The sequence below is a fragment of the Acomys minous genome, assembly GCF_964271855.1.
Source record: "Acomys minous genome assembly, chromosome: 1".
In the NCBI taxonomy this organism is placed as follows: domain Eukaryota; kingdom Metazoa; phylum Chordata; class Mammalia; order Rodentia; family Muridae; genus Acomys; species Acomys minous.
In genome coordinates, this window is record NC_140483.1 from 120,630,500 (window position 1) to 120,640,259 (window position 9,760).

Below are 9,760 nucleotides of genomic sequence, written 5' to 3' on the forward strand. Positions count from 1 at the left end.
AGATAGGTTGAAGCAGTCATGGGGGCATTAGGAACTTTCACCTGGCTTCTTATTGGTTGCTGCTCTGTGCCAGACCACCTGCTGGTCAGCAGAGAGTGTATTTGGACTTTCCCAAGGTGAGCTGATTGTGTTGCTAGGGAATGTTTTTCTTTAAAAAAAAAAAAGTACTTATTTTTATTTAATGTGCATTGGTGTTTTACCTGCGTGTATTTCTGTCTCTGTGATGGTGTCAGATCTTACAGACAGTTGTGAGCTACCATCTGGATGCTGGGAATTGAACCTGGGTCCCATGGAAGAGCAGCCAGTGCTCTTAACCCCTGAGCCATCTCTCCAGCCCCAGGAATATTTTTCTGTTTAGACTAGTTTGTGGTTTTTCTGGAATCTGTGTTTCAGCACTTGCCTAGGTTTAACACAAAATGGAGTTTCCTTTTCAAAATGGTGTTTATCTGGTCCTTACACTTCCACCACGTGGATAACATGAATAGAACTCTGATTTTTAGGCTTGGTAACCAGGGCCTTTACACACTGAGCCATCTTGACAATACCTACACCCTTTAAAGATTTCTTTTTCTTTTTGCATGATTATATGATTATATGTCATGTGTGTGGAGGGCTTCCCACGGTGTCCAGCAGAGAGCATCAAATCCCCTGGTGCTGGAGGTGCTGGCAGTAAGCCACCCAAGGTGATGTAGCAAACAGAGCATCCTATAGGAGGCAGGAAGTGCTCTCAACCAGTGAGCCAGCCCTCCAGTTCCATCTTGTCTTACATGGTTTTTTATTATTATTCATATATAAAGCCCAGGAAAATGGATTTCCTCACTAAGGAAGCTGTGGTGGCTCTCATTTCTAATCGCACCACTTGTGTACAAGTAGGCAATAAGGAGTTCAAGTTTAAAGGTGAGTGCCACCATGCCCGACAGATATTTTCCTTTTTTATGCATAGACTTATTTGGTTTTTTTATATAGTCTGTCCGATGTTACTTCATTAGTTTAATGTCATCACATACATTTTGTTTTGATTTTTTGGTTTTTTTGAGACAGGGTTTCTCTGTGTAGCCTTGGCTGTCCTAGACTACCTTTGTAGACCAGGTTGGCCTCAAACTCAGAGCTCAGCCTGCCTCGGCATCCAGAGTGCTGAGATTAAAGGCGTACACGACTACCGCCCTGCCATCACGTACATTTTTACACTATTATTTTGTTCGTTTCAAGATATTTATTAAGCATCTACTGTACTGTGCACACTGGCTTAGCAGGTATAAGGCCAGGATTAACAAGCGCTCTGTGTCCTCCTCTGCCTTGTCCTCTGAGACAGAGTCTCACCATGTAGCCATGGAGCTCGCTGTGTAGACCAGATATCAAACTCACAGATATGTGTGAGGTGCCTCTGCCTCCCAGCTGTTGCTGTGCCCAGCCACTGAGAACTCTTGTCATCCATTAAAACCAAGACTAATACTAATAGTGGGCAAGCGTTCCCACGATGAGGGTGATCATGAACCAGAATAACCGTCCCCTCCTTTAGGCTGGTTCCTATGGTGCATGGTGGATATGTCACCACAGCAATGAGAAGAGTGGCTGGTGTGTCCCCAGCACAGACACTACAACACGGCTACGACTAGCACCGCGCTGACACTACTGTCATCTCCTTTTAAAATTCTACTTATTTTTGTTTCTTAAGGCTCGGTCTTGCTACATGGCCCCTTTCGGTCTGTCACTGCCTGCGTAGCACAGCGATAAGCATGCACCATCAAGCCTGGCTTTTGGATTGTTTTAAGTTACTGCGATACTGGATGTTGAACCCAAGGCTTTCAGCTAGACGTGGGAATAACCACTAATGCCATCTGCATTTGCTTATTTGTTTATTTTTACTTTGAGATAAGTGTCACTAAGTTGTGCAGGCTGGCCTTGGACCCCAGACAGGCCTCACACTTGGGTTCTTCCTGCCTCAGCCTCCTAGGCCCACCTCACCTACAGTCTATCAAAGAAGCAAACAAGGCGGAGGAAGGTTAAGTAATTTGCTCAGCACTAGACGTCTGGCAATAGCTGATGGAAATAAACTTGTGCCTTGTACAACATCTCCACCATCTCTCCTTTTTTTTAAATTTTATTTCCATCTCCTTCATTTTTATAGTTTACTGCCAGGCAAAGACTGAGTAGACTGTGCCACCAGAGAGAGCCGCAGGTGCGAAGGCCCTTAGTACAGGAGCCAGTTCCTGTTAAGGACTGAGTAGGGGCCATGTGATCAGCAAGGGAGGGTATGCAGAGGTCACCAGGGGTCAAGTGTTGGTGGCTTTCTAGGGAAAGCTGAGATTAGGGGACCTCAGTATGAAATGTGTTAGGGACCCACTAGCGAATTCAGAACAGGTGCCCGATTCGCTTTATCTTAGATTTGAAAAAGACAGCTCTGATTTTTGTGGGGGGATTCTCTTGGAAGTCGAGAGACCAGCTGGGAGCTTGTTGGCGAAGAATCAAACTAGAGGCACAGGTGAGTCCTGTCATGAAAAGGTGGCATCCAGCACTCACTGATGCTCAGGTAGCCGTGTTCTTCTTCCTGACGGGGCAGCACCATCGTCAGCCCAGGACTTCGTATGATTAAAGAATCAAAGCAGGCCTGCTGCGGTGGAGTGCGTGTCGGCCACAGTGAGAGGGACCCGTCTGGGGCTCCTGAGGCAGTTACTCCACTAATTAAAGGAAGCACAAACATCAGACAGCACACAGGAACTACTCCCTCCAAAATGTTCAACATAAAACTAAAAAGGGAGCTGATGAGATGGCCTCAGAAGCCAGAGGACTATGTTCAGTGTCGAAAATCACATGGTAGCCGGGCGTCGTGGCACACACCTTTAATCCCAGCCCTCAGGAGGCAGAGGCAGGCAGATTGCTGTGAGTTTGAGGCCAGCCTGGTCTACATAGTCCAGGACAGCCAAGGCTACACAGAGAAACCCTGTCTCGAAAACCCAAAAATAAATAAATAAATAAAATAAATAAAGCTACATGGTAAAAGGAGAGACAGGGCTCCCCCACATAGGAAATAAATTAATGTATGGTTTTGTTTAAACTAAAGAGCTAAGAGCATACCTCAATATTTGACCAGTATAAGGGTTACACCTCTGAGGGGAAAGGTACCCTGGCAGTCTGGAGCAAAGAAACTCACACCACACAAGAGATTTAGAGACAAAAGAGACACAAAAGGAAGGCTGCCACTGTTCGATGCAGAAGCAACAAACTGAACAGAAGACAGCTTTATATAGCCTTTCTTGGGGGTAAGGGTGTGCTTTCCAGGATGGCTTGGGATTGGAGGGATTTTGTAGCTTGGTCTTGGGCTTCCCCTCCGGTCCCCGAGACAGGGTTTACTCTGTGTAACAGCCCCAGCTGTCCTGGACTCTCTTTGTAGAGCAGGCTGGCCTCTGCCTCCCCAGTGCTGGGATTAAAGGCCTGTGCCACCACGCCCACCTACCTTTGGTTTCTTAAAACAGCTCTTACTCTGTAGCTCAGGTTGACCTTAAATTTGAGACCCTCTTACCTCCTGAGTGCTGGGATTATGGGTGTTTACCACCAGCCCTGAATCCTAAAACTAATTTCAATTTTTACAAGAAAAAGACAAGAACAAACAACAAGAAAAAACAAAATTGCGCAGGGCATGGTGGCACACATCTTTAATCCCAGCTCTCGGGAGGCAGAGGCAGGCGGACAGATGTGACTTTGAGGCCAGCCTGGTCTACAAAGCAAGTCCAGCACAGCCAAGGCTACACAGAGAGACCCTGTCTCAGGGGAAAAAAATTGAAAATTCACCACCACCACCCAAAAAGCCCACTACAGTACTCCTGAGGTTAGGTTATAAAGACTCTTTCCCCTGGGAGCATCTTGAGATCATGATCCCATTGCCTCCAGGACCCCAGAATCTAGTCTGTGTAATCTGTGGCCATCAGATGCCCTGACTGGGAGGGGCTACTGTTCTCGTCCAGGACATGAATCTTTTTTCCTTGGTCTTGTTTTTGTCTTTGTTTATGGGGAGTTTGTTATATACATTTATATACTCGAATGTACATGTATTTATTTATTTTTCCTGAGTCAAGCTCTCACTATGTAGCTTTGGCTGGCCTGGAACTCACAGCAATCCACCTCTCACTGAGATCTATGTGCTGGCATTAAAGGTGAGCACCACTATGCCCCGCGCCTATGTTTACTTTATACCATCTGGAGTTTGTGATTTGTGTTGTCTTTAGAAAGGTATTCGGTCCTGTTTTTGTTTTGAGGTTTGTTTGTTTTTGTTGTTCTTTCGAGTCAAGGATCCATTCTGTAATTAAAGCTGACCTGAAACTGATGATGTAGCTCAGGCTGGCCTCGAACTCATGGCAGGGGCTGGGATTACAGATGAGAGCCACCATGCAAGGCTGGGTTCTTTTCTTATTTTTATTTATTTATTTATTTATTTTGGTTCGGTTTCATTGTTTTTTTGTTTATTTGTTTGTTTTGTTTTTTGCCTTTTTCTTTTTTATTTTATTTTTTATTTTTTAATATTTTTAATTTTTAAATTTAATTTTATTAATTTATTCTTATTACATCTCAATGGTTATCCCATCCCTTGTATCCTCCCATTCCTCCCTCCCTCCCATTTCCCCCTACTCCCCTTCCCTATGACTGTGACTGAGGGGGACCTCCTCCCCCTGTATATGCTCATAGGGTATCAAGTCTCTTCTTGGTAGCCTGCTGTCCTTCCTCTGAGTGCCACCAGGCCTCCTCATTTTGCCTTTTTCTTAATCATTGCTGCATGCATATATGTGGGTATATATGAGCTGGTACTTTAACAGTTCTTTTTGGATGGGTAAATGTCATGCAGAGCGGAAAGACTCACTTTCCCTTGTGTCTGCAGTATCTGAGATGCTTCCTTCCTCCCAGGACAGGCTCACGTGTGCACTTTGTGTCCGCACTATTGCATCTGTCTGCTGATGCTCTCTCCTCCCCTGCTCCTTTTGTTGACAAGCTTGTTGAGCGGTACTCAAGACCCTTCCTGTACAAACAGAACCCTCTGGCGAGTACAGCAAAGTACTTTTTGTTGCAATGTCCCGGCCACACTGTCAGTGGCCACTGGTTATTAGATGTGGTTTCTAAGCTTTGAACTGTTGCAGAACAGCCAAGTAAGCAGGGTAACTAGAATGCTGTAAATGACAATTTTGTGAACCCAGAAAATATGTTTTAAGTGACCACTGCCAAAAAAAGTTCTCATCCTGTGGGCTGCTGAGGAGAGCTCGTCAGGCATACTCCCTCATGTGGAGGCGGCAGGCAGGGTCCTCCCTCGCTGTTCTCTTCCTGTCCTGTAATTTTCCTGTCCATTTTTCTTTTTTTTAATTTATTTATTTTTGTTTTTGTTTGTTTGTTTGGTTGGTTGGTTTTTTTGTTTTTGTTTTTTTGTTTTGAGACAGGGTTTCTCTGTGTAGCCTTGGCTGTCCTGGACTCACTTTGTAGACCAAGCTGACTTCGAACTCACAGTGATCGACCTGTCTCCGCCTCCCAAGTGCTGGGATTATAGGCGTGCGCCACCACGCCCGGCTCAGTAGATTTTAAAAAGAAGTGAGAGACCAGTGAGATGGTTCAGTGGGTAGAGGCATCTGCCCCTAAGAACCTAAATTTGATCTCCAGGATGATCCACATAGTAGATGAGGAAGAAGAGAACTTTTTGAATCGTGTGTGTGTGTGTGTGTGTGTGTGTGTGTGTGTGTGTGTGTGTTTAATCTGGAGGTTAACATTGATTGATTTCTCCTTTAATCCCAGCACTTAGGAGGTGGGGGGGGCAGAGGCAGGTGGATTGCTGTGAGTTCGAGGCCAGCCTGGTCTACAAAGTGAGTTCAGGACAGCCAAGGCCACACAGAGAAACTCTGTCTCAAAAATCCAAAAAACAAAACAAAACAAACAAACAAAACCAAAAATCCACATTGATTGATTTGATTGCTTAATTAGTTGACAATAGTAAGAAAAAAAGGAAATGACAGCTTTGAAGGGTTTGCTTGTTTTGTTTTTTTTTAAGATTTTATTTATTTATTATAAATAATATACAGTTTTGCCTGCATGCCAGAAAGCACCAGATCCTATTATAGAAGGTTGTGAGCCACCATGTGGTTGCTGGGAATTGAACTCAGGACCTTTGGAAGAACAGACAGTGCTCTTAACCTCTGAGCCATCTTTCCAGTCCTGGGTTTATTTTTTTGAGACAGGGTAATATCCCTGGCTGTCCTAGAACTCACAGAGATCCATCTGTCTCTGACTCCTGAGTTCTGGGATTACAGGCGTGCATAGCCTCTTCCTAGATTTGTTTGTGGGGTTTTTTTGTTTTTATTTTTGTTTTTGTTTTCCAAGACAGGGTCTCTCTGTGTAGCCTTGGCTGTCCTGAACTTGCTTTGCAGACCAGGCTGGCTTCAAACTCACAGGGATCCTCCTGCCTCTGCCTCCCGGCATGCTTTCTAGGTTTTCTATTGTTGTGTTTTGGGGACGGGGTCTCACTGGATGGCCCAAACTCTGAACCCTCTGCTTCCTGGGTCCTAGAACTGCAGACCACACCCAACCTTCTTCCTAGGTTTTGCTGCTGTTTTTGTTATAGGAACTGGGGGGTGAGGTATATTTTCTTGAGCTGTGGAGTGTGAAGCCTTAACGGATGCTCAAGGATATTTTGGCACACACTTTCTGGACAATAGTCACTGGCATGTGACCTGTGGTCACCCACAGCAGGGCCATGAAATACAGCTGGACACATCCCCGGCTTCTCTGCCACTGCCCTGGATTTTCTTCCTCAATCTGCCCTGTTCTAACACGCCTTCCTACTTTGTAAGAATGTTCCCTTCAGTGTTTACACGGCGTTCCTGACTTTGCCTCTTGTTCTTCAGTGGTTGCTTCCTGGGTACGAATGTCCTTGTCAGTGTGGTGCCTCAGTGACATCTGTGGCACTGGAGAATCATAAGCTCACTGCTATCTGCTTCGTTGGGTCACTGCACTCTGATAAATGGGGACCCACAGGCTGTCCCTGAGGTTGACAGCTGCAGACACACATCCCCTTTTATTCAAGGAGTCAGCAAAGGAGAACCTGGCTTTGGAGCATGATGCCTGCAACCACCAACTAATGGGGCGGGGGGGAACACAGCCAGTGATGTTTCTGCTGTTTGCTGGTGTGGTGACTTGCCAGCACGGTGCCCACTAATGCTTCTAGTCTGCCTTTAACTCCACGAACAGGCTCAGAGGCCACAGGCATGTCGAGCAGCAAAGCAATTATCAGAATGCCTGCTAAAGAGGAAGTGAAGATTACTACCTTAGGCCAATGAGATGGGCTAGCTGTAGACTTTGGACTTTTTCAAACCTACTTTATTTGGGGTTCTTTAAAGCTTATATTTTCCTTCCAACCTTCCTTCCTACCCCAGAGAGGAGAGAAAAGAGGTTAATGGAAAGAGGAGAAGCAACCCTTTTTAGACTCAGTACACCCACTACAGCCAGCAGATGAACGGTGCTTGCTGCCAAGACTGCCCACCTGAGTTCTCTCCCTGGCACCAGAATGGAGAGGAGCACTTCCCACAGCTGTCCCTCACCTCAACATGGGCACTGTGGCATGCGTGCACACACATGTACATGCAAATAAATGAAGGCAGTAAAATGTTTTAAAGATCATTGTCTCAAGCCGGGCCTGGTGGCACATGCCTTTAATGCCAGCACAGGGGAGGCAGGTGGATGTGTGTGAGTTCGAGGCCAGCCTGGTCTACAAAGTGAGTTCAGGACAGCCAAGGCTACACAGAGAAACCCTGACTCAAACAAAACAAACAAAAAGGTCATTGTGCCAGGCAGCGGTGGCTCACGCCTTTAATCCCAGCACTTGGGAAGCAGAGGCAGGTGGATTGCTGTGAGTTCGAGGCCAGCCTGGTCTACAAAGTGAGTCCAGGACAGCCAAGGCTACACAGAGAAACCCTGTCTCAAAAAACCTAAAAAAAAAAAAAAGGTTGTTTCTCCTTCCTGCCCCCTCTGCCCCAATACGATCAGTCTGGTTGATGTCTGTATAAAAAGCTATACTCTCTTGATGACTCAGAAATACCTCCAACTTCCTGCCTAAGGACATTCACTGAGTGCTTTTTCTGAGAGTGGGGGTGGCTTGTGTCTGACTATTGTGCACACAAGCGCCCTCTGGATTTTTCTGGCAAGCAGTGGCAACTGCACCAAGCACAGGGAAGGGAATCACTGGAATTAGACATGTAATCTGTGCTCTTGGACTGGCTACTGGGGCAAAACAAGTGATATTTCTTGGGCAATAAGTAGTCTGGGAGTTTCAAAATTCTACTTTAGCTGATCTTCAATGCTGTTTCATAACCAGAGGTCACACCTGTTTATCACCAAGGATCTTGCATCTGGCCCACAAAATATTGTGGCATTTTGTTGTTCCCTCTTCCTGGAACATCCTGCGTGTTGTGTCTTCCAGAAAACCCTTTAGCAATGATCAAAATCCCCAGCCTTTGACCAACCACTTCAGGGCACTATGAATCCCAAAGGAGCTGCCCCATAGGGGACAGTCCTGGCAAATAAATACTATTCATTACCCTGTTGTTTATAAGCCTTGATGGAGCACTTGTCTGAATTGTGTCACAGGAAAGGGAAGGAAGGGAGAAACGGAATAAAATCAAAGCAGGACAATCCCAACAGAGATGGTGTGACCTAAGACCTAGATGTTAAGTCTGCCTTGCTGAGGTTTGTGGGTACAGGAAGAGAGCCTTGAGTTTGTCCAGGTCACCTTGCCCTTTTTGTCACTTCATGGAGTTTTATTCATCCTTTTACCCTATTCAGATGCCTCATCCTTTCTGAATTTTTCTGGGCCATAGCAGGACCTAGAAAAATGAGTCGTCCCTTAATTTGTGATGGTAAACATTGAGTATATTTTTGGTCACCTTACCCGTTTTTACTGTGATTTGTTTACATGGCCTTCTTCCTCAACTGCCAAAGGCACACCGTCTCACTCTTCCTTTTACAGCCAGTGCATGGCCAAATGCCCAGCATTGTGTCGTTGAGAAAGACAGGTCTTTCTGGCACTGGAAACAAGGCACCTGCTTGTACATTTATGCACTTTGCAGCTACGCCTGGCTGGTGGAGCCAACTGAGCTGCTGGATTGGTATGGGTTGTCCCCACCCAGAGGAAGGGGGCGGAGCCTTTCCCATCACCTGGCATCTGCTTGCATGGCTACTCCTTTCCTGGAGGAAGGAGATTTGCTCAGTACATCCTATGACACCAACCAGCCTTACAATCCCACAACTGGCTGAAAAATCAGACCTAGAGACTTCAAGAATGGTAGAATATGGAGAAAATAATGACACCATTACTCCTTGTGAAATGTGTCCACTACTAGCTGGGCCCAGCAGTGCACATGTGTAATCTCAGCACCTGGGAGGCAGGGGAAGGAGGAGCTGGAGTTTAAAGTTTTCCTCAGCTACACAGCAAGTTTGAGGACAACCTGTGCTTCATGAGACCATGTCTCAAAAAAGCAGTTTCCACTACTCAATATTCAGTCCTTATAGTTATCTGATTTTAGGGAACTCATTGTCAATTATGAGTTAGAGAATCTTTTTTTTTTTTTTTTTTTTTTTTTTTTTTTTTTGAGACAAGGTCTCTCTGTGTAGCCTTGGCTGTCCTGGACTCACTTTGTAGACCAGGCTGGCCTCGAACTCACAGCGATTTGCCTGCCTCTGCCCCTAAGTGCTGGGATTAAAGGTGTGCGCCACCACGCCTGGCTGAATGAGAGAA